Source organism: Lutra lutra, chromosome 1 (genome assembly GCF_902655055.1).
Source record: "Lutra lutra chromosome 1, mLutLut1.2, whole genome shotgun sequence".
NCBI lineage: Eukaryota > Metazoa > Chordata > Mammalia > Carnivora > Mustelidae > Lutra > Lutra lutra.
The window spans coordinates 157631170-157655320 of record NC_062278.1 but is presented as its reverse complement, the minus strand read 5'-3'; the positions used below and the strand labels follow the sequence as shown (position 1 = coordinate 157655320).

The window sequence follows — 24151 nt, the reverse complement described above, 5'->3', positions numbered from 1 at the left end:
TTTTCATATTAACAAGATGCTATAATCAGGCTATATCTTTGTTCAAAGCAAAGCTAATTAGACAAATGCCTAAATAGTTTAAAAATTAATAAACATAAGAGAAAGTGAGAAATTTTTATTAAGTGGGGAAGTGAGTTATATAATTATTGTTAAATAAAGCCATTAAAGCAATGTGCAGAGTTTTTCTAGGTTTTGCCCATTTCTATGAAGAATAAGCCCCCGAAAATAAACTACTAAGAGAAATGCATTGTAAGAGTTACTCTAATTTGTTGTTGTTGTGTTTTCTACTTTATACTTCTAGAGGGGGATAATAATTACACACTGGCTGTAATATTGCCCTTAGTGGTCATGCTGTTTGACCACAATGCTGATAGCTTTCTCAAGATTCTCAAGTCAGTGAGCATTCTCATCTGAATTAAATGTAAATTTTGTCCATGGACCAGATAATGATAACTTACATGAGTAGAGTGTAGAATGAGTCGGCCCCTGAAGACACAATGTACAGCATAGACAGAAGTGAATATGACTGAATATTCTCATTAGGATTGGGAGACAGTTTGAAGTCCATAAGGTTGGAAATTGCAAGCCAACCGTTTACATATAAGTTAATGTAATTCAGATCTGCTTTGCAACAAGGTTAGGAGAGAATGTGGGGCTTAAAAATGATGTGGACAGTGAAAATCATTTCTTCAAATGGTAAGTACTAACATCATTCTAACTGGTACCACACGGTGGTAGCGTGTTTAGAAATTTGTGAATTTCTAATCAGAAAAATTATTGGCTTCCTTAGAAATGCATTATGTCACCTGGAAAGTTCTGGACACATTTTAAGTCAGTGATGAACTTATAAAATACAGGCTTCCTCTCTTTAGACAAAGGATCTTTATTTTTTAGGGAATCTGTGGTTCCAGAGGCTCTATGTTTCTGCTGACTTTGCTTTCTTTTGTTTTTCATCCTAACATTTAAAGTTAAATATAAATAATTACAAGCAGTGCTATAAGTAAGTGCTGAAGGACTATTAAAGGTAAAGAATATTAGCAAGATGTATCTGTGACTACATTAGTTTTTCTCAGGCTATCTTTGCTTCTGAGTGTTAGTTTCCTTTAAGGTACATTTATGTCAAGTTCTAATAAATTGCTTATTTAAGTGCCTTATCTAAATTAATTTTGCTCATTTTGGATTAAACGTGGCCCTACATGTTCACAGGATTTATTACTTGTATTTACATCACAACCATTTCATGGCCCTGAGGATCAGATATAAGCTGAGATATAAAGTATTTAAATTGTATACATAAGTATAATATTCTTGATAAAAAAATAAACTGCTTGGGCTGGAGTTTCAAGTTCATTCAGCAGTGTTTAATGTTCAGTAATCTTGCTGCCTTTTGGTCTCAAAATCCTCTGCGGTCTGGTGATCTTTTCTTATGCCCATGTAACATTTTGCATATACCTTTCTCTAATATTACTGGGACATTTCTGCAGCCCCAGAAATAGCTGCACAGGTAAACCAAAAAGTGAATTGAAATCATTATACTAGGAAAATGGAGAGCATTTTGAAAAAAAACAAAAGGACTGGTTTGAATACACCAAATTGACTCTCTACTTTCAGACTGAATCCTTAGTATTATGTTATGTTCTTCTTTATTAGCTGTCGGCATAGAGCTGAGTGTTGCCAGGTGGAACGAGTGTTAATAACTATCTATGGCCACAGTAGATCAATATTTTGAATTCCTTCACACACTTTTCCCAAGGAGATTTCTTCTGGCAGTTTTTATACCTCCGCTTAATGTACAGGTCCATGCCAAATGTTATATAAGATTTTTCTGAATTTTATAATCAGATGATGCCTATTAGGACAAAATCGCAGATTTGACTTACTAAAATACTGAAAAATTTGCCCCAAATTGTCTCACTCATGGCACATATTCTTTTTTTTTTTTTTTTTATTTGACAGACAGAGGTTACAAGTAGACAGGCAGGCAGAGAGAGAGGAAGGGAAGCAAGCTCCCTGCCGAGCAGAGAGCCCGATGCGGGGCTCGATCCCAGGACCCTGGGATCATGACCTGAGCCGAAGGCAGAGGCTTTAACCCACTGAGCCACCCAGGCGCCCCGGCACATATTCTTAATAAATGGATGCATTTTTAAAGTAACATACTTTATAATTGCTTCTTCTGTCTAGCACCAGAAAATAATGTCATTTTCTCCAGGTGGAGGGGAGATGGGACCTGCTGGTAATCATCCCTTTTAAAAACAGGCCTCTTAATCACATTCTAACATTTCACATTACTTCAAAATGACACAACAGTTCGTAAATTAGAAATCCACCATGGAGAACACACAAAGTATTGAGATCTCACTAACAAAATCCCTTCTGTAAATAATAACATTGGTTTTAAGATAACTGAAAAGAAATATGATTTTAATTGAGAGGAAAATTTCAGATTTTTAATAAGAAAACAATTACGTCACTTTTTATTTCAAATATTTTGGCCAAGTTTGAGATTTATCTGGCATATTGTGGTTGATGTTTCCACCCAGAATCACGTTGTGTAATGTGTAATCTTTTTTTCTGCAGGGCTGAGACATATTCACAAAGCTTATCTACCAAGATAAACCAGTAATCTCTTCCTGATACCCACACAAGCTAGGAAATAAGTCCTTGTGATAGGGACATCCAAAAGAAGAACTCCGTGCATTCTTAACTAGACTTAGAGCAGGAATGCTTAATAATGAATGAGCATTCCCTTACATTTGTATGATCCTACGTTGATTCTCTATCACGCAGGAAATACTTGAGATAAGAATGAGGACCTTCTCTAGGGAAGTGGAAACCAGATGAGCAGCTTTTCTTCTAATCGCCAAGATACAGTATTCACTTTGGAACATTGTTGTCCCTAGAATCATACTTACAGGGGAAAAAAAAATCATGTTGATATATTTTGATCTAGTTGCAATTAAGAAGCAACACCAATAATTGAGGTAAATGTTTCAACATATTTAGAGAACAAAATGGGACAACAATTTCAAAAAGTTTTAAGGTCCTAGCAGTACAAAAATACTATCCCTTGACCTGTAAATAAGAAGGCCTAGCATTCTCCATTCCATAACTTGAGTTGCTTTCAGGTGATCTCATCACTGTTGCAGAAGCCTGGAAGAATCAAGCTATGGGTCAAAAGAGGATGAAAGAAGGACATGGAGACTCCCTGGAATTCAGGGCTATGCACAATTATTTTGTTGTTATTTGTTCATGAACTCAATAGGAAAAATAAGGAGCTATTAAATTGCTTTTGTAGCTTTTATTAAAAAAAAAGTATAGATTAAAATGCTTCTAGAAACACAAGCTAAAATCCTCACATAAAATTCTAATATTTTTTGATACGAAAATATCTATCCTCTGCATTGACCTATTTTTCTCAGCATTTTGTTTGTTAAAATGTGAGTTTGGTGGAAATCCCAGCATTGCTAGCATTTGACTCAATTTAATCACCAAAGAGCTTTTGGACAGAAAATGAGTAGACACCATGTGAGTATGTGACAGAGAATTCTGCAGCATTTGCAAGCTTCAAATATTCACTGGTTCTTCACAAAACGATTTTTAAAAAAGAGAAAGTGTGTGTGTTAAAAAAGAAGAAGAAGAAGAAGAAGGAGAAGAAGAAGAAGAAGAAGAAGAAGAAGAAGAAGAAGAAGAAGAAGAAGAAGAAGAAGAAGAAGAAGAAAGAGAAGAAGAAGAAGAACCTTCAATTAGAAATATGGCACTTTCTTTTCTTCTTTATTTTAAAGAAAGAAGATTAAGGTTTATGGTTAGATGATGACTCTTTAAGCCAACGTAACAGACAGTTGAGTTAAAATTTCTATTGAATTCTGCCAAATTAATTAATTGTCATGAACTTGCCACCATATCTATGAACCTTTTCATTTATCTGGCTTACGGGAATGATCAGGTAACACTTTTAAATTACATAGTTTCATATTTGTTTATTTTAAACTTGCTTAGCTATGTTGGTATTATTGGAATTTTAGGAAACTGCCAAATAACAGGCATAAGCACTAAGATGAATTCATAAATCCCACTACAGGTAGCCAGTGGTACTAAAGATTCTTCTTCTTCTTCTTCTCCTTTTTTTTTTTTTTCCAACTTAGGTGATGATTTAACTTTGGTCATGGCAGCTAATTCCTTTGTGAAGATTAAAACCTTTCTCCAACCCTGAAATTTCCATATAATCACTCACAGAGTCCTGGAAAGATAAAATAATAGAGCGAGCGATCATGTTGCATGTACACGTGTTGCTCTCTGCTTAAGTGCAGTTAGACACTCTAACTGGACACCTTCATCTTTATAGTAATTATTGTCTTCATCCACAGCAATAGATGACCCAGTTTTTAGGTTGTTGTTGTTTTTTTTGTTTGTTTGTTTTTGTTTTTTTTCAGCATCACAAGATAGGGGCATCTATATACATAGTTAAATGTTAGAGTTTATATATTAAAACGATTGCACATATTCTAGAACAAGGATGTCAATATCCCTCCAAGAGAGATTATTTTATTCCACAAAGGATCATAATGTCTGAGTTTTTTGTTGTTGTATTTTTGTTTTTTTGTTTGTCAGGTACAATGTCACGAACTCTAGACTGAGAGATGTTTTGAATTCAGTGGAGCTTCCAATGGAAAGTGGGGTTCAAAGTAACTGAGGGTATGTAGAGCAGACGTCCGCTCGGAGCTTCTCCGGGAGGCAGCAGGTGACTTGCTGTGTGCAGTGAAGGCAGGCTTTACCGCCGAGCCTCCAAGGGGGTCTGCAGGTTACAGATATGTACAAAACTTGGACTGAAGTAAAAGGTCTTGTGAAACAAGGCCTAAATATGGTATCGTATCCACGTCTGACTCCTCCCCCACTTCCCTCTGTAAATACACAATTCAGCCCCTGAACATCCAGTCCTAGTGTCTGGCTTCCGGGTCTGCATAAGGAACAGTGTGACAATGGCCATGACTCTAAACCTCGCCATACGTCACAGTTTCTGCAGGTAAAATTGTGAGTGATGCCCATCCGGTATGAACAAATGACTAGTTAGGGAGCTTTAGCCATTGAGTGAATTCCTCATTGCTTCAATTTTCTCATTTGTAAAGTCTGGATCGGGCCTGCCTTGAAGGGTTGAAGCAGAACCGAAGAGCTGAGTACAGGCACATAGGTATCATGCACTAAAAAGAAGCTGTCCTCTTTTCATATGAAAACCTTTAGAGAGTTAGCCTGACAGCATAGACAAGACAAACTTTAAGATCTGGTGGTGGTGGTGGTGAGTAATTTAGAGGATAGCTCTTTTTTCCTACCCTGTAACATTTTTGGTGGTTAACACTGGAGACTAGTTTTACTCTTTTTCTGTGTCTGTGAAATATGGAGAGCCAAGCGAAGGTCAGCATGACTCCAGGAGTGTGCACTGCAGAAGAATCCTGATGTATCACAAGGCTGGCACCTTGTGTCAGTCTTTAAGGGAAGGGGTGGCCCAGTTCAGGTTTATCTACAAAATGAACATATAGACATTGTTTCTCTGAAGCAGTTCAGTTGTATCATTGTTACCGTCTAAAAGAGGTGGCTAAAAAATGGAATCATTGAACGAGAAAGGCTTGGAAGGGATCTGTGAAGGAATAAACTTCAATCCTATGTTAATGGATGAAAGCTTTTAAGTGGTAGATTTGGACTGTATCTGAGACGTAAAAGCAAGTGACGCCTTGGGCTTGCTGGTGGGCTCCCTGATCCCCCACAGAAGGCTTGGTTTCTAAGCACTGAGTGAGCTGCTCGGGGCTGAGAGGCTGATCTAACCTCTGACCCTGAGGCATTCCTTCTTACTGTTGCTGAAATGAATCATTTCTGCGCTCTTGTGAAAGTGGCCAGAGGAGGGGAGAAACTCTCCTCATAACTGGGATTTAATCAGTTGGTTCCCTCATCAGGAAATGGGAACCATGAGGAATGTTCAGTGCAGGAGAAGGTGAGCTGTGCAAAACAATAAGGTTGTTAAATAATGAGCTTTATTTTCTATTATAATTTGAATATCAGCCATTCTTCTGAAGGAGAACACATTCAGAAAGTTATATAATGAAAACTCTCAGAAGGCATCTGAGAATAAATTTACAATCCTTTGGTATTCTGATATTTGCTGGGAAACAAACTAAAAACAAGGAAAGAGTAGACAGATTTTATGTATTTTATTTACATATATATATAATATCCATCATATGTATCTTATTATAAGATGTATCTTACAGATCCTGTCTATCAGATATGTGATATATATCTACAATTGGCATATATCTGCATCTATACCTATAGCAAGAATCTGCATGATATTCATACTTAAAGTCATCTAACTCACATTAAGCAAAAAAGCAAGTTGGCCCAAAAGCATATTTCCTAATACATTTTTCCACTGTCCTTAGCAGTCCTTGCTTGCACGTGGCAGATGTTTAATCAAAATTTGTTGAATTAAAAATTGATCTTTATATTGTTGAAGGCATCTAATATTCAGGACTTAAAATCATTCCCCAGTAGGGTTTTAATTGTATTTTCCCCAAAAGTTTCAGCTTAGTGGACTTGACATTCATCTTTCTGAAAAAGAGAACAAGGGTGTGCCCTTGTATGTGGCATTGTAATGACGCTCGGGATTGCCTGGGCTCTCACAAAGGAGGCCCTTCTTCAGATCTCAGGCTGGGACTTGGGCTTCTACAGGAATACCAGGCCTCTAAAACTTTAGTCCACTTGAACAGAATACATAGATCACCTTTCCATCTGCGTGGAAGGGAATTAAGGTCAACACTCCGATAATATGGTCTTGGGGGAAGGGATGAGGCAAAGGCAGGTTCACAAGAAATTTCCAAATCACTGGTACACAGAGTTAGTGACAACTCATGTTTGTTGGACAGGTGCCTGTGGAGAGATTAACCATAGTGAAGGTGATCCAGGATGTGAGGAGAGAATTCACTCCTCTAAAGGCTGAGGGACCAGGCAGTGCTGGATTAGAAGGCCGGCGTGAGGGAGGGTGGGTGAAGGGAACCCGGCAAATTGGGGACCTCCAGTCCCCACTTCCTCCTGAAAGCAGAGCAGCTCTTACCAAATGATAGGAGGGGCTGCCTTCTCTCCCTGCTGTATGGGAAAAGGAATTTGGCGCACAGAGGATTTAGATTTCAATGTGTGCCCAAATTCCATGCAGTATTTTATTATTTGCCATCACTGACTCTCCTAGGATAAGATTATGGCCCCAGTGCTATTCACAAAGAAAGTTAACAAGGTCTCCTTCAGGAGAGTTTACTCTTAGCACCCTTCCAGGAGCAATTTGGGACTTTATCTAAGAACTAAAAATGATTTCACATACAATTGTGCTAAGACTTGTGATTTGTACACTTCGCAGATAAAACCAATAGGTACGGATCTAGCAAGAGAGCTCTAAAATCAATTTTTCTAAAATCACTAGAGAACATTACCTCATTGTTTCGACCTAGCTGTGAAAATAGATTGATTTTGATGTTTTAAGAAAGGCTGAGGGAATATCACTTGTTTTATCATTTATAGATTAGATCCTGGGGCTCAGGCAAGAATCAGATGGGTTGCACTGGTCGTCAAGGAATTCATAGCAGTGAGAAGAACCCAGACCTGCAACTTGAAAGAACTCATCTATTTTACCCCAAGTCTTGGTGAACTTATCTAAGGTACTGAACTGATAGAAAGCCAAGTTTGGTGTATTCTGGATGAAGGACATTGTAAGCATTCAGGAGATCTAAATGAAAGGAATGTGATATCTTTCTGTACTTTTTAGGGAAGCTACTGAGTGGCCATTTGTGGAGGAAATCTGTACTTATTTCTGTATTGATTAGGTCATTAGTCCCATTTATTCTCTCTATGGGAATTATTTAACTTGGCTTGCTCCTTCTGCTCTCTGAGCTACCTCACTTCTCCAGGCAAAAACTCTTATCAACAGAGCGATCCAAGATTTCTGTAGTTCAACCTGTGTCATTTGCCCAGGGACAGTGATAAGAAAAATCAATGTTCCTCTATTGATTCTGACTTTACCTTTGGATCTATTTTTGATCGAAAACGACTTGTGGGTTTTTTTTTTTTTTGAAAACTTATTCTCTCAATTGTTTTACAGTGTAAATGTTACCTGATATTTACAAACCACCTCTTGTGTGAAAGGGACTTGTGTGATCATGTGCTGTCCACACCAGTCCACTCTCGGTTGTGATCACAGCTGTGGCAAAGTTTCTGTCATAACATACTTGGAAATTCTTGTCTAAGGAAAAAGAAAGACGTACGTTTCATCCTTATTTTGTTTCTTTATTTGTAACCTAGTTTACACTGTCATATGTAATAGCCATGGGAAACCCAGAGATTTAGAGCTAACCTAGAGATTAGCAACTGAGAACCGGGGGGGAATGAAAGGATATGTGGCCAGGCCATAGCCTGGAAGGACATGAAAATTAACTTGTAAAGCTGGTACAGAGTGACTAGAAATCTGTCTGTCTGCATCTCTAATCTGTACTTGTGGTTGTCATTTGAGACAAGAATGGATTCTCAGCTTCTGATTTCACCTCTGCTTGGGAAACACTTTGACTTGGTACAGGCTTAAAAGGCAGTAGGCTTGAGGTCAAGGTGACCTAACTTTGAATCTCATTTCTGCCTCTTACTGGCCTGGCCAAGTTATCTTCAATTTTCTTATGACAATATTGTGGGCAGCAATGCTCCCTTCATGAGTTATCATATGCAAAATATTTGCCTCAAAATGGAAATGTTATCTCCTTCCTGCTTTCTCCTACAAGGACTGTTTATCCATTAGAACATGGAAACCTACAAGAACATGTGTAATGAAATTTTATATCAAATTTTTTAAAAAAAATAGAGAGTTTTAGTTGGAGTCATTAAGTATTTTATCTGTCCATGGATTACTGGAAAAAAAACAGAATCAGAGAGATTCTGAAAAAAAAAAAAAGAACAGAGAGAGAGAGGATGATTTTGGGGGGTGGTGGGATTCTTTTGCATTAGCTTTTGTAAGATGTTAACAATACATATCACGTAGTTAAGGAAAATAATTAAACAAAAAACACAACAGCACATCCAAACACGTATCTTTACCCACTGCCCAATAGTCTGATACAATGCTATTGATTTAAGGGCCCAAGTGGTCCACGCTTACATAAAAATAGATACCCAGGGATAAGTGACTAAGTGAAAATAGTAATTTAAAAATTTTTTTTAAAGATTTTATTTAGTTATTTGACAGAGATCGCAAGTAGGCAGAGAGGTGGGGGGGTTGGGGGGGGAGCAGGCTCCCCGCTGAGCAGAGACCCTGATGCAGGGCTCAATCCCAGGACTTTGGGTTCGTGACCTGAGCCGAAGGCAGAGGCTTTAACCCACTGAGCCACCCAGGCACCCCAGTAATTAAAAACTTTTTGAGTATATAAATGAAAAAATGATTTTGAAGATACTTATTAAGTTATAGACAGAGTTGAAAGAAGAATTATCTTTCTTTTTTTCCCTCTCCCCCCCCCCTTAATGGATTCACATGGTTTGGGCTTTTAAATGTACATTGCTGGTACTATTTTGCTATTCTTTGTAGTGAAGACATCTCACCTTGCTCTGCATGTGAGTGTTCTACACTATCCCTCTGTCAAGGTAGAGAAAAGTGCCACACTGTTTCTTTATAAACTGCCTTCTGTCACGTGAGGAAGAGCCAATACCAGGTGCATAAACCTTTTGTCAGTCCACCTCCCAACACATATTTATGCAATTACTGATATCGAGGATGGAATTATCCACTTGTACTAATATGTTCTCCTTGAAATTATCTTCTGGAAAACTTGAGTTAGAATTAGCCAATGTGAGCTTTTCTCATAGACTGTTTGTCCTCAATTTGTTTTCTACCACGTCAACCCCAGACACCTGGAGCGCCACACACTTGGTCTTTGCCTGTTTATCCCGTGTGTTTGGCACAGAGGGTGACGGTTGCTTTTGGCAGATGTACAGGATCAAAGTGGCCCTTTTATCCTTCTACCCTCAGGGAGTCAGTTTCTCAGATAAAGGAAGTGGTGAGGTTAACAGAAATTTCAGCTTATACTGAAATAATAGTAAAGTGCAGTATGTATGAGAATCCTATTTATTAATTGTCAAGGGCAATGGCTTTGTTAAATTACTGGACAGAGAAATTTAGGGACAGTGTGTACTTTTTAGTAAGTGAATATTTATACTGTATTTTGTGGTCTGAAGGAAACTAACCACCAGAATTATCTTATTTATATTCCCATTTAGCTAACCTGAAGAAATGGAAAATCTTAGAAATACTATCTATAGGTAATATAAGGATTTATTTGATAAGCAATATATGTTATTTTACATACAGAAAGGATTGCTCCAAATTTCTTAATCTGTATAATTTATCATATCCATTAGCTAGGTTTACTTGGATAAATATTGACCTAGGCCTAGGGGGTTACCCGTAATTTTATTTTGGGGAATTTTTTTATGAATAGAGAACAGAATAATAGAAAATGAATATATATGCATACTCTTTTGTACATATGTGTGTGTATATGTTAAAAATACATAAATACATACAAACATATGTTATGGACTATATGTTACATATGCCATAATTTGTATATTTACTCCAGTTATATTATAAAGAGTACTCTTCTTGGGAGATCAGTGATGGCATGACCTAAGCTTCTTTTCTACTTTATTTTCTTTTTGAATTCTTATTTTAACTGATAAAGAACAATATCCCATTAAGGATAGGGTTATAGAACAGTGTCAACAAAGAGAGGAAACTTGCATTTGCTCCTGTTCTCTGCCCATCTGCACCGATAAAATGGCAAGATGGAACTAGAAGGTAGTGTGATCAATTTATCCTTTCAAATGAAGAGTTAGAGATTTCTCTAGACTTTTGGTTTTGATTCCATAACTCTTCCCCAGTGACCAAAATGAACTACACCATCTGTTTTATAAATGTCTGTTGGTGATCTAGGACCCACATCTTAACACAAATGAGGCATCCTATTCCTTAGGCCAGTCCTATTATGGAAGGAAGGGAGTGTGAATGAGTACCAAGTAAGTGCTCTCAAGGGGAAGTCTCAGATGATGGCCTTCTTCCTTCTGTACCACATGGGAAGAGCATCCCTGAAGTAGTGGTTCTCTCACCTATGCATGCATCAGAATTAGTTGGGGCTCTATTCAGATACAGTTCATTGGACCCAGCAGCAAGTTTCTGATTCAGTGGACCTGGGGTGAGGCCCAAGTATTTGCATTTCTAGCAGATTTCCAGATGGTGCTAATGTGCTAGTCTATGGACCATAACATGAGAACTACTGATCTAAAACACAAAACTTCTTGTTGGAATATAGATTTTGCGTGATTGATCTGAAATATTAAATTCAGATTCATAACCTGAAATATTAAAGAAATACTTTAAAATTTCAAAACAAATTTTAAAAAAATTAATTTCAGTTGACTTTGACTTTAAAATTATTATTATTTTAAGGGGCGCCTGGGTGGCTCAGTGGATTAAGCCACTGCCTTCGGCTCAGGTCATGATCTCAGGTCCTGGGATCGAGTCCCGCATCGGGCTCTCTGCTCAGCAGGGTGCCTGCTTCCCTCTCTCTCTCTCTGCCTGCCTCTCCATCTACTTGTGATCTCTCTCTGTCAAATAAATAAATAAAATCTTTAAAAAAATTATTATTATTTTAAAAACATAGCATCTTAAGAAAAGAAGTAAGGATTGCAAATTCCACTAGATAAACAGGTAGGAGCCTGGATGATTATAGGGAGATGCTTGGATGATTATAGGGAGATGCTAGTTTCCCCTGAGGTTGTATTCTAAGGGTCTCCAGTATGGGCCTCTAAAATCAATGGAGATGACATAATCCCTAATCCACAAAACTGACTATTCTGAGCATCAAGAAAATCTTTTCAATAAAAGTTAGCACTAGAGGTGAAAGTTATGAACACAAAGATTGTGTGGGCAGCAGTTTCTAATTGCCTTATTCATAATTGCCTTAAACTGGAAACAACCCAAATGCCCTTCCAAAGGGCAAACTGTGGTGCCTCTATATAGTGGAATATTACTCAGTGATAAAAAGGAGCAGATTGGGGCGCCTGGGTGGCTCAGTGGGTTAAGCCACTGCCTTCGGCTCAGGTCATGATCTCAGGGTCCTGGGATTGAGCCCCGCATCGGGCTCTCTGCTCAACAGGGAGCCTGCTTCCTCCTCTCTCTCTGCCTGCCTCACTGCCTACTTGTGATCTCTCTCTGTCAAATAAATAAATAAAATCTTAAAAAAAAAAAAAAAGAAAAAGAAAAAGGAGCAGATTACGAATCCACACAACAATTTGGATGGGTCTCAAGGACATCACATTGAGTGAGAGAAGCCAATCCCAAAATGTCGCAGACTGCATGATCCCATTTATAGAATGTCTCAAAATGGCAAAAATATAGCCACAGAGAAGGATGGATTAGTGAATGCCAGGAGGTATGTCCAAGGGGAGGTGTGATTGGAAAGGGAGGGCATGAGGAGATTTTGAGGGTGCTGGACCTCTTCGGTAGCCTGATTCTGGTGGTTGTTACACAAACTTATACACATGTCAAAATCCATAGAACTATACAGCTCCCACCTGTGACAAGCCAAGTTTACTATATGATAATTTTATGATCACACAAAAATGATTTAACAATTAAAAAAATAAAACTCAGAATAATACTATCTTTCAGTTATACCAATAGCTGGATTTGCACCATTATATGAGGTGAGAGTATCAACTTATTTAAATAAATGAAAATGCTTTATCTTGAGCAAAAGGAAAAAAAATGATCTCTATAAGAAGGATTCTTTATAAATATGTTCCTAAGGCCATTTGATGCAGGGAGTGATCTTAGGAAAAATTTGGGATTTGGAAAAATCTGCCTCATGTAATCTTTATCTGGTCACCTCTAGCACCGTCATGCCATTTCCTCCTTTGTTCTTTTCCTTGGAATCTTTTCCTACAAGTTTTGTCACTTTCAATGCGAATTTCAGGGGCAGGTTTGTTCTTATCATTTATACTAGCTGGAAAAGACAGATAATGCTAGAACCGTCATCCAGTTACCTCCTACATATGTGCGTGAAGCCTCAGGAATTGCTATCCTCCCACAGCTTAAACAGCCCAATGATGGCTCCTTCGGAGTCTTGGATGAAAGCCAATATCATTTTGAAGTAGCTATAATTTTTAGAGACACTGAGGACTTTAAAGAAGAGTCTAGAAGGTCTGGGTCTCTAGAAGTGTTGGCAGCTGAATTCCAGCCAGAGCTCTAATCGGGTAATATCCATAAATCTCTGTTGAATGGATGCGTGTGCCTGTCCCAGTAAGAGGTAGTCAGTTGCTTATACATCTATAATGCTAACTATGTGCGAGGTACTTTTCTGAGTGCTTTACATAAATTCACTTATTTAATGCTTCCCATTATCTGTGAGGTAGGGGCTCTTCCTATTTCCATTTTCAGATAAGGAAACTGAGGCATGGAGACCCTTAGTAACTGGCTTAGTCTGTAGAGGAAGCTGGCTTCCCCACTGGAAATCTAGCTTCAGAGTCCAAGCAGTTCACAGCTATACAGCACTGTGGTTCTTGCGGGGTTTTCTTGGGTCTATTTTTTTCCTTCTAGGGCAGACTGATATTTTTGTCCATGGCACATTTCAGTTTCCATGTGACCCACCAACCCTGAGGTTATTCATACTCTTGTATGGACTTGACCTTCTTACACCCACTGGACAGGATGTTTAGATTCTAGTTTGAACCCGGTTCATCAGGATGCTGCGAGATCCTGTGTGACTGGATTCAGCTCAGTTCCAGAGGGTCACTGTAGATAGAGGCTGCACCACCTTGGGGTCTGGCACATTCCTCAGAGAAATCTCCATACCTGAATCCTAGCATGGTGGTCAAGATGTGATTTCATGGACCTTAGAACCAGCCCTTCTCCAGACAGGGTAACATTCTGGCTCGGACCGGAGGTCATGCACCCCACTTTATGGTATCAAAGTCTTTTGTAGCTCATTTACTTCTCAGTTTTAAGATTAGTAGAAGTATCAAGTACTAAGTATGCTTTTTCTTGTGTTCCAGTGGGATATCCAAGTCAAATTTACTAATAAAGAATAATTGCATCTTTCTGGCTAAGGATAGCAGAAATGATACTTTGTTATGATAAAGAATATACTTATTACATGGTTTGGCAACTTTCTTGAATAATCACTCATGATTGTATATGTGGGTGTTGCTTTCACTTCTCAGTGAGCACATACCAAGCACACAGATGGAACAAGGTGAAGGGAGGCGTGGACAGGGCATGGGTATCTGAGACTTACGTTTGAATAATATCAGTGTCATTTGACCTTAGTCAGGAACTCATCTTTTCTAAAACTTCAGGTTTCGTCCTTCCCTGTCTCCCTCCCTTCCTCCCTTCCTTAAATGTGTGTGAATGAGATTAGTGGCAGCGAGGATAAAAGCACTATGTGTAAAGGGATCCTTGCAGCATTTGGCAAATAATATAATATACAAAAACATGTTAACTATTACTGTTTATAGTAAGAGTTAATGCAACTGTGTTTAAGTGAGTCCAATATGAACAATGAACAAATAGGGGAATTTGTGATTATCATGATTTGGATACCAATTTTGTGTTTCACATAAAAAAAAAAAAAGTGATAGAAAGGATCATTTTCCTTTGGCTACAAAAATCTGCTTCCAAAGCTCTCCGCCTGGTGACACCTCAGTAGGTCTTGTGAGGAAATAAAGTAATTTAAATATGAGTTCAATCCCATCAAAACCACAGAGGAAAATCTATGTCTATGAAATGAACACTTGATGGCTTAACTAGCTGTCTTATAAACAGATGTTTTCGGAACTGGCCCTCGTTGGCCCCCAGGCCCTGGGGTGTGTGGCTGGGCTTGTGCGAGGCTGAATTTTAAGAGGGAGTGTGCAAATGTTATGCACACTTACACGTGCTGAGACGTGGAGTCCAGGCCAGTCTTCTGCAGCTGGGAAGAGCAATTAGCAGCTTCATGAATTAGGGACTTGTTTACGCTGTTGTCCAAGATAATCATTTGTTTGTTTTAACGAAGATGCTCTATCTTTATCAGAGGCATCAATCCTCATATTTAAATGATAAGGTCTTTGCATCTCACAAATAATGTTTGGATTTCACAGCAGGAACCCTGTCACAGCCAGTATTTTCTCTCGTTGACTTTGGTAATCAAGACACGAGTTACATATACATTTCAAATTATTCTTCATTTAGGAAAACATTATGTGGTCTCTTCCAGCGATTTTTCTGGCAGACTTATTTTTTAAAATACTTTTATATGAACTCCCAGTACAGAGACATAGGTACCTGTGTACAGAACACACACCCATGTGTGTGTGTGGGAGAAGATTTTACAAAGGTAATCCTAGCCTTACCAAGGGCCATAAGGTTCTCTAATTCTTACCCATTCTAGTCTAGTTCATTTCATTCCACTCTCTCCTGTGTTCTGTTTATTTCATTTCAAAAATTGAAGTTAAACCAATGATTTTGACTTCGTGATTTCCTCACAGGTCATAACCTAAAGTTTGAAAAACATTGATCTACATGTCAACTCACTTATGATTCTTTGTTTTTTTAAAATATTTTTATTTGTTTATTTGTTTATTTATTTATTTGGGGAGAGAGCGAGAGAGAGCGAGAGCGAGAGAGAGCACAAGCACAGGGAGTGACAGGCAGAGGGAGAAGCAAGCAGTCCAGCCTCCCCGCTGAGCAGGGACTCCACTGTAGGACTCTGGGATCATGACCTGAGCCAAAGACAGACACTTAACTGACGGAGCCACCAAGACGTCCCTAAATTCACTTATGATTCTATCTTCTGTCCCAGAATTCATAGAAAGGAGTGCATGTGGCATTATTGTGTCTTTTTGATCTTCAGCTATGTGTAATCTTAATATATCGATCTACTGAGTAAATAAATGCCAGTTAGTACCCCTTGAAGTCAATAATCATCTAGTCACTCAATAAGTACTTATGGATGAATCAGATAAAGTATTTCAGAAATCATCACTGTGAGTCATTATTAAACTATGCCCAGTTTTCCCAGAAGATGTGGACTTCTTGAATAAGGTGGCCCAATATATTTCTAGAAAATGCCTACAATCTGAGTTGTGTTCTTACTAAACCATAGCATACAAGGCCAGTTTTTTCCAACACATATGCCTTAAATGTTTTATAATACTATTGATATACTATCAGCAGTTAATATTTTAAACAATTGCAAAAGTAATCCATCTCTCCTGGTTCAGATGATCAGAAGGCATTCACAGATCAAAGACATTGATCTTTTGAGAACCATTTGCTAATTTCCTATTATGTTCCAGATACCTTAGTGGTTCCTAGGGATCCAAAAATAAGCAAGGCACCGTCCCTGTCCTTGACGAACATATAGCCTGAGCTTCCGACAAATTTAGGACCCTGTGTGAAGAGCGCTGAAATGGAGGTGTTTGCCCTGAATGGCGCTCAGTGTGCACACAGAGGAAGACTAGACTGCGGGCAGTGGCAGTGAGGAGACAGAGATTTGATAAAAGACGAGGTGACTCCTTAATCTCATCTTGGTTAATATATAGGTTTTGAGTCATAATCTCTCACGTGTTATAAAAATAATTTTGTCTAAAGAAGGAAAACTTTGAAGGATGGAGGGGTTGGGCTGTGGCCCCAACTGGTGTAGAGGCTTCCTGTTTTCTACCAAAAGCACTCTACTGGTCAGCAGCAACTAAATCAGGAGACACAGAGGTACACTGGCCCCCAGATGTGCAAATATTCACGTAAATGCTCGTAATAAAAACTGCAGAGAGCTGTTTTGTGACAAGTGTCGCAGGTGTGCATTGCACCATCTGCTGGCACAGGGAGAGCATGAGACACCCTGCCAAGGGCCAGATCCATGCTCTAGCCCCAGCAAGCCTTCCTGGCATCCTTCTCAGGGATTCCCGGGTTACCGACCTTGACTTTTTTCTCTTTTTGACCTGGTTCCCTGCAAAAAGTGGTTTCATAAACAATCATAAGGTCTTGTTTCTAAATTACTGAAAATTCTTTTCAATGTTTACATTTGAATTGTTCTTTTCAGTTTCTCCAGGGGGGCCCAAGGGGTTGGTCTGTCCCCACACTGAGTAATGAGCAAAATGACATCTATAAAGGGTGGGCCTCACCAGGAGAGGACCACTCATTGTGCTTGCTCTTGACTTCAGCTACTTATTCTGATTTGATCTTTCCAGACGTGAGCAGTCAAACTCTGCCAGCCCCTTTTCCTGCACACTTGCCCCAAACACTCATCACTGCTTCACCTCAGTCCTCTACCCCTTAAACCATTCTTGCCACTGGCTGTAGCCTGTGCCCTCCTTTCCGATTTCTACATCCCATTCCTGGAGAAAGGTCTGGAAAAAGAGATCCGTGCTTGGGAGGGATAGAGGGAGGTCACTCCCACCTCTTCAGTGTGTGTAATAACAGATTGAGATAATGAGGAACTACAGTCCTAAAGTTCACTTCTTGATGAGTAATTGTCAGACTCGGATTCGTAATTCTTCACTGAGGACTTTGAGTAAATATTTCCCTGCTTACTTGTAGGACACCACTATCTTCATCCTATTGGAAGAAAAGGAGTTTTCTTCAAATCATGAATTAGTCTAATCTAACCTTTTCCCTTGAAAATTAGTGAAATATTTGATAAGGATTCCTTTGGAATTCACTGTTTACATACTTAATGGAGAAAAAGAGAAGATGAGTCTTTGAAAAGCTGAGTTGAGTGAGTCGTCATTTTCAGCACACTATACATTTCTTCAAGGCAGATGCTGGACCATAAAAATCGTTGTACCTCTCACGATTCCTAGCAGATTGCCATGTCCCTAGTTGGAGCTGGGTAAAAAATTGTTTATTGACTCCGCTATGTAAACAGGCCTGATTACACACATGACCACACACACATGGATTGTCTGTGCGATGAGAGCTGGGTCCTCCAAGAGACCACATGTTTCACTTTGACCAATTTAAATACAAATTTCCTCAGCCTTGTAAAACATCAAATACCTAATACAACTTAATATTCTCTTATTGATTCATTGTCCTCATATGAAAATCAGTTATTGAGCTGTGCTCATGAGAATAATGATTCATGCTGTTAAAACTTCACCTCCCCAATGCCTATCCAGAAGAAGTGGTAAATGATGGAACATAAAGACAGACAGAGATAAAGGGACTCTGTGAGTCCTTACTGGCGAATTTCATAGAATACCACCCAACATCTAGGAACACGATGCAAATGTTAGCTGTTATTATAATTGTTCAGGATGCTCTGTTATTAGAATTTAAGCACAGAGAAGCCAGAACACTTACAGATTTCTTAGAGCTGGCTATAAAATTTTTAAAAAATCAGCACAGTCAGTTCTAACCCTATTATGTCCTACCTATTCCCTAAAAGAATCCTTTGATAGACAATAATAGTAAATATCTCTTGAGGTTGAAGTGAGGGTAGGTCGGTGTCTTTTAATTTGTATAATCTTGGGCAAATTTCTTGGCCCGACTGAGTCTCGGTTATCCCATCCGTAGAGTGGAAACAATGATAGCTAATTATTTGTGATTGTGGGGAAGCAAATGAAATAATTTATATAAACTGCTTAACATTGTATAGGTGTTAACTCCTGTGTTAACATGATATCCTTCGTGTACACTATGTATCAGCATCATGTGAGTTGCTGGTGGTTTTGGAATTACATTTAGGATAGTAACTTTTGAGGTGCCAACAACATAGACATATGTTAGATTTGATGTTGGAGGATTATGTAAGTTCGTAGTGGCCTCTGAGAATTGGAGGTAAAAAATAGGATCCCATTTCATGTGTAAGTGAGAATTTATAACTTTGGGGGGGAGTCACAGATTTTTTTTCAATTGACCAGAAGTATATAATATGTGGTCATGTTAAGAACTGCTAACTCAGAAGTATGGTTTGGCATATAAATGCAAATTGTATGTACATGTTTTAATACCTTTATACAATATTGAAAGATTTGAATTAGCAGCAGTGAAGTGTCTGGTGTTGGAGAAGCTAACAAGGGTTTTAAGCCAACCAGGAAGTCAGAAGCTGGATTCTATTATGGCCACAGTGTGATTTCCACCTTCCAAAGGGATGTCCTGAGGTGTACCAGGTATGCTTCTGGAAGGCTGACTCTGAGATGGAGTGTGGTATGTGGGAGGTTTACTATGGAGAGTTCTTGGGACCAATGCTATGGAGAGGCAGGGAGGGAGAAGGCAAGTTGAGAACAACTCCCAACTCCATGGGATGTTCTCCAGCTAGAATGATCTTCAGGTTGTGTTGCGACGGTGGAGATAGCCAGGTCATGTGCTCCCACCTCCATCAGTTATTGGATATAAATTATTCTAGAAAAAAAGTGTGGCATTGGCTACTCAGCAGTCTGCAGCTGAAATAATCCCCCAAGAGGTCCTTCCTTGAAGAGTGATCTGTGTCCACCCCTGAGGTTGACCAGAAAGGTAAAAAATTAGCACCAGGATGCCCTAGAGCTAGTATGTTTCAAACCATACACCAGGGTTGAAGAAAAATGGTCACTCCTAGGGAGAAAAACCTTAACCAGACATGGGTCAGTTTTTCAAAGAAGCCACAGTCTGTAATAGATCTCCAAACATCCGAACCAGATCTCCCTAGAAAGAATAGCTCCCAGAAATCAGAATCTCTCTCTTCTGGACTGAAGCCCACTTTGGGGGCATAGTATTTGTACCCAAAGATCATTTAATCCCAAAGAAACTTACAGTTCAAGCTTTGTATTATGAAGATTTTAAAACATACAACAAACAGAAGTAATCAAATGAGAGACCCCCACACGGGCATCACAGAGTGTCAACATTTTGTCCTTCTCCAGAAGAATTTTTAATAGCATAAAGCGTAACCTCCTGTGTCGATCTGAGACCGATCTGGACAGGCGTTTCCTCAGAGGAGGGTGAGATTTCACAATGTTTGAAGTCATGGATGTCTCTTAATAGTGCTGACGTGAGTGCAGTTGAAGCTGTCAGAGCCTTGTTCTGGGAAGAGGCATACCCACCCCATGGACCTTCATGTCTGCACTCGGGGCACCTAAGAGGGCCACACCGTGAGTCACAGGCCAAGAGAGGAGCAGGACATTTAATGCATTTACTTCATTTTCATAATTCTGTTGTGTTGAGAGGACTCCTGGAAATCGGTGAACTTGGAAATGACTTGCCAGCCTCCTGTGCTCTCCGCAATTTTTCAGCCCACTATTTTTGATTTTCAAAGTCAAAATCAAAATTTCTGTTTAAGAAAGGGGTATCTGAGTGCAATTCTACAGAGAATGTCCAAAGCAATGTCCGGTGTCCGATTAGGACCCTGTGATTTGAACATCCGGACCAGATCTGATTCCCTTGCAAGTTCAGGTCCCCAGGCGGTCAGGCTAATGCCTCAGCCTGTCAGACCATGCCTTTGCTCGCCTGTCCCGGGCAGGGGCAGAGCAGCTCAGCTCTGGTATGCTCGGGAGTGATTCAGCAGTCCATCTTACCCCTGCAAGAGCCAGCAGGAACGTGGAGGTTGTTTGGCCCCAGAGCAGGTGGTGGTGGGGGTTGTGGCGGTTGCATTTCCTCTTGGAGGTGGGGGCTCAGCTGTTTCCTTGGTCACGCGCCCCTAGTAAGTGCTTGGAGGAGGCAGGGGGCCAAGAATACAGCTGAGACTTGAGCTGCTGCCAGCTCCCAGCAGCTGCTACTCTGTTCTCTGAGCTGGAACCAACCCCAGGCTGCAATGTGGCCTGATCTGGCATTCGGGGAGGGGCCTGAGAGAAGTGTCACTTGCACATTCTGAGTGGTTTAACCCACCTGCTGTGTGTGTGTGTGTGTGTGTGTGTGTGTGTGCACGTGGTCTAATTTAGGGGACGAATCTCTGACATTCACATTATATGAAAAATCTTAGCTTGGTGAAGAAAGCAAAAATTTTACCCTTTTGAGGTCAGTGGATTTGCAGAACTTCGAGGAATTATTTTAAAAGATAAAGTTGAAGGTACCATCATCCTAAGTCAGAATGCATGTGTTTAATATAAGCATGTTTTGGTTCATATTTATGTCTCTCTACATATGCACAGAAGCAGCTTGGGAAGGTTAGTGAACTAGGAGCATCACTAGAACTGAGTTCCTAGCGGTTGTGTGGCCTTTACAAAGATAGACATGTGATTTGGGGTATCATCATTGCCCTTGGCCTGAGCTTTTTCTTTGTTTGTTTGTTTAATATATTGATTGAAGATAATCTCCCAGATCAGAGGATGAGAACTTGTTTTTTGGGGGGAAGTAAAGAAGCTAAAGTAACTGGAAAGTTTTGAGCAAAGTTCTGTTCGTGGACACTCTAAAGAAACTACAGAATCAAACCTGGACTTAGTTCCCACACACATCTATGTATCTATTTCTACAGAGCCATCATTGTAAGTCCTTTAAAATGGCTTACTGTAGAGTTGTTTTATCTAATGTTAATACATCCATTTGGAGGTTGAAACATCATATCAAATCTTGAGGATCTGTTATTTCTTACATTTGGGAAACGAGAAAAAAATTTCTGGGTAAACATCACATAAGTTCATGACATTATCCTCCTGTTTAGAAGTACCCCTGTTTTTGAAGAGCTGCTTAATGAACTCCTCCGAATTTTGTAAACAATTAATACAATTCCGAAGCCTCGTGTCCAGGTCCTCCTAAAGAGGGGGGTTCTGTTCTAGTTGTCTCTCTTCCTCTCGTTCCTACCCAGGAACTTACTTAGACTATTAGATTAAATGAAAAGATGTTCAATTCATTCTGTTCGTTATGGTTTTGGAAGGAAAACGTGATGTGTGTTGTCGTGGTGTTAAAAATACCTAGATCATTGCTGACGGTATATGGGTTCAACTGGTCTTTCTCCAAATTCTCAGACATTAGCTCCAGCCTTGTTCCTTGTCCTCAAAGACCAGTGACTGCAGGCGGGAGTTGTTTGAAAGTGACAAACCTATATGGGGACTGCTCCGTGAAAGGGTCTAATAGAGGAGCATATGTGGATAAAGCTATAGATGATTATAGACGTCACCCATTACCTTTCTCTGAATCCAAAGTGACAAAGGAGAAGGGAATCACATTTCTTTCAGTGAAGTTATAGGGTCTGTCCACATACTGTTAAATTTTCTTGACATCTTTTTGTTGATTTCTTGTAGAGGGAGGTCCGTTTAGAACACAATATTCAAGTCAGTGGCTCCATTTAAAACATCCTTGAATTCTTAAGAAATTTGAGGCCAGTCTGACTTGCAATTTTTACTGACTTGGGTTGTTTAATGCAACTGAGTTGTATTGATTTTCATATTTATTCCAAGCACAAAACATATTTTGTCTTAATTTATATCACAGTGTTTATATAACTAGTTTTGAGATTCCTTTGGCTTTTTTTTTTAATAAAGATTTTTATTTATTTATTTGACACAGAGAGATCACAAGTAGGCAGAGAGGTAGGCAGAGAGAGAGAGGGAGGAGGAAGCAGGCTCCCCGCTGAGCAGAGAGCCTGATGCGGGGCTTGATCCCAGGACCCTGGGATCATGACCTGAGCCGGAGGCAGAGGCCTAACCCACTGAGCCACCCAGGCCCCCCTCCTTTGGCATTTTTAAATTGGATTGAAAAATTTTGTTACATTGGTTTGTGTGCAGGGTCATTTTCTTCGGTTTATTTTTGGCATCCATTTAAAACATGTTTTCATAGACTTAGTTCCTTTTATTGCACACTGGATTAGATGTAATTATTCTGTACTTTTGATTTTATTAAGAATTCTCTGCATTGTCTTTACTTCCATGTTTTCTGACTAAATGGGTAATTACATTGTAACCACAAACACGTTTCATGGTTCAATTAACACTGCAAATAGCCAATTTGAATTCACTCATTATTTTTTGGTTTCTTCTCAATTTCAATGTTTACTTTTTTGAATATAAGAGTAAAATAGTGTCGCTTGAGAACACTTAGAAAGCTGTAAGCATGTGTACACACTCTATCCTGTGAATCACCATTCATCTCAAAGTATTGTGGTTAAAGTTGAAGCTTTGTGACCTGTCTTGTCAGGATTTGAGCTCTAGTCCCACCCTTTCCTAGAGTAAAATCTTGGCTAGGGTACTTCATGTCTCTGTGACTCAGTTTTCTCCACTCCAAAATGAGACATTGAAGGGTTAACCTATTTATACTAAAATTTTTAATCAAAATAATGTCAGGCACAGAGTATTGGAATTGTTTCAAGTTGACACTGTTCATATTAGCATATATATTTATTTTTATATATTTTGAAGCTTCTTTTTTTTTTAAGATGCCCCCTATTTATTTGACAGAGAGAGACATAGGGAGAGAGGGAGCATAAGCAGGGGGAGCGGGAGAAACAGGCTTCCCGCTGAGCAGGGAGCCCGATGCAGGACTCGATCCCAGGACCCAGAGATCATGACCTGAGCCAAAGGCAGATGCTTAACAGACTGAGCCATCCAGGTGCCCCTTTATTTTTATATAAATCTTAAATTATATCACAGTAAAAGTAGTTTTATTTACCAATGTGATTTATGGCAATGATAATGATGATGGGGAAATAACTGCTAATTTGAAAGGGAGACCGCCACAGTTTTACATTATGACAAGGCACCGTAATCTCATGACTTGTTAAAATTATGTATTAATTTCTTAAATGAGTGCTTCATCAAGCCATTACTGAATGCCAGGTGTTTCAGGATAATCACTGTTTTTAAAGAACTTTGGTGAGAGAGAGATAAGTAAGAGACGGAGTCTCCCTGAAGAAGCAGGTATTTTTTGCAGTGTTCGCTGAAAGCCCAGCGGCATCGGCAGCTCAGCTTACTTCTTAATGCATGTTGGAGAGGCGCTGCATTAAAAGAAAAGAAGAGGAGAGAAGCACTGAAAGATTCTTAGAGTTGATTAAAGGGAAATACAATCTAGTCTGAAATGGGGAGTTAGAGGGCACAATAGCCTAACTTGCAAGGAAATTTTGAATGATATCGATCTACCAGTACTCCGAAGTAACGCACTCTGGAAGCCAGCAATGGAGCAGGCATTTTGCCACCATATACA

At 39.3% G+C, this 24151-nt stretch overlaps 1 protein-coding gene across 17 annotated transcripts in view; it reads left to right on the top strand.

The window, feature by feature from the left end:
• The window catches only part of ARPP21 (cAMP regulated phosphoprotein 21), a 154032-nt gene that overhangs the window by 4268 nt on the left and 125613 nt on the right, over nt 1-24151 (top strand). The gene's annotated exons all lie outside the window — the stretch shown is intronic.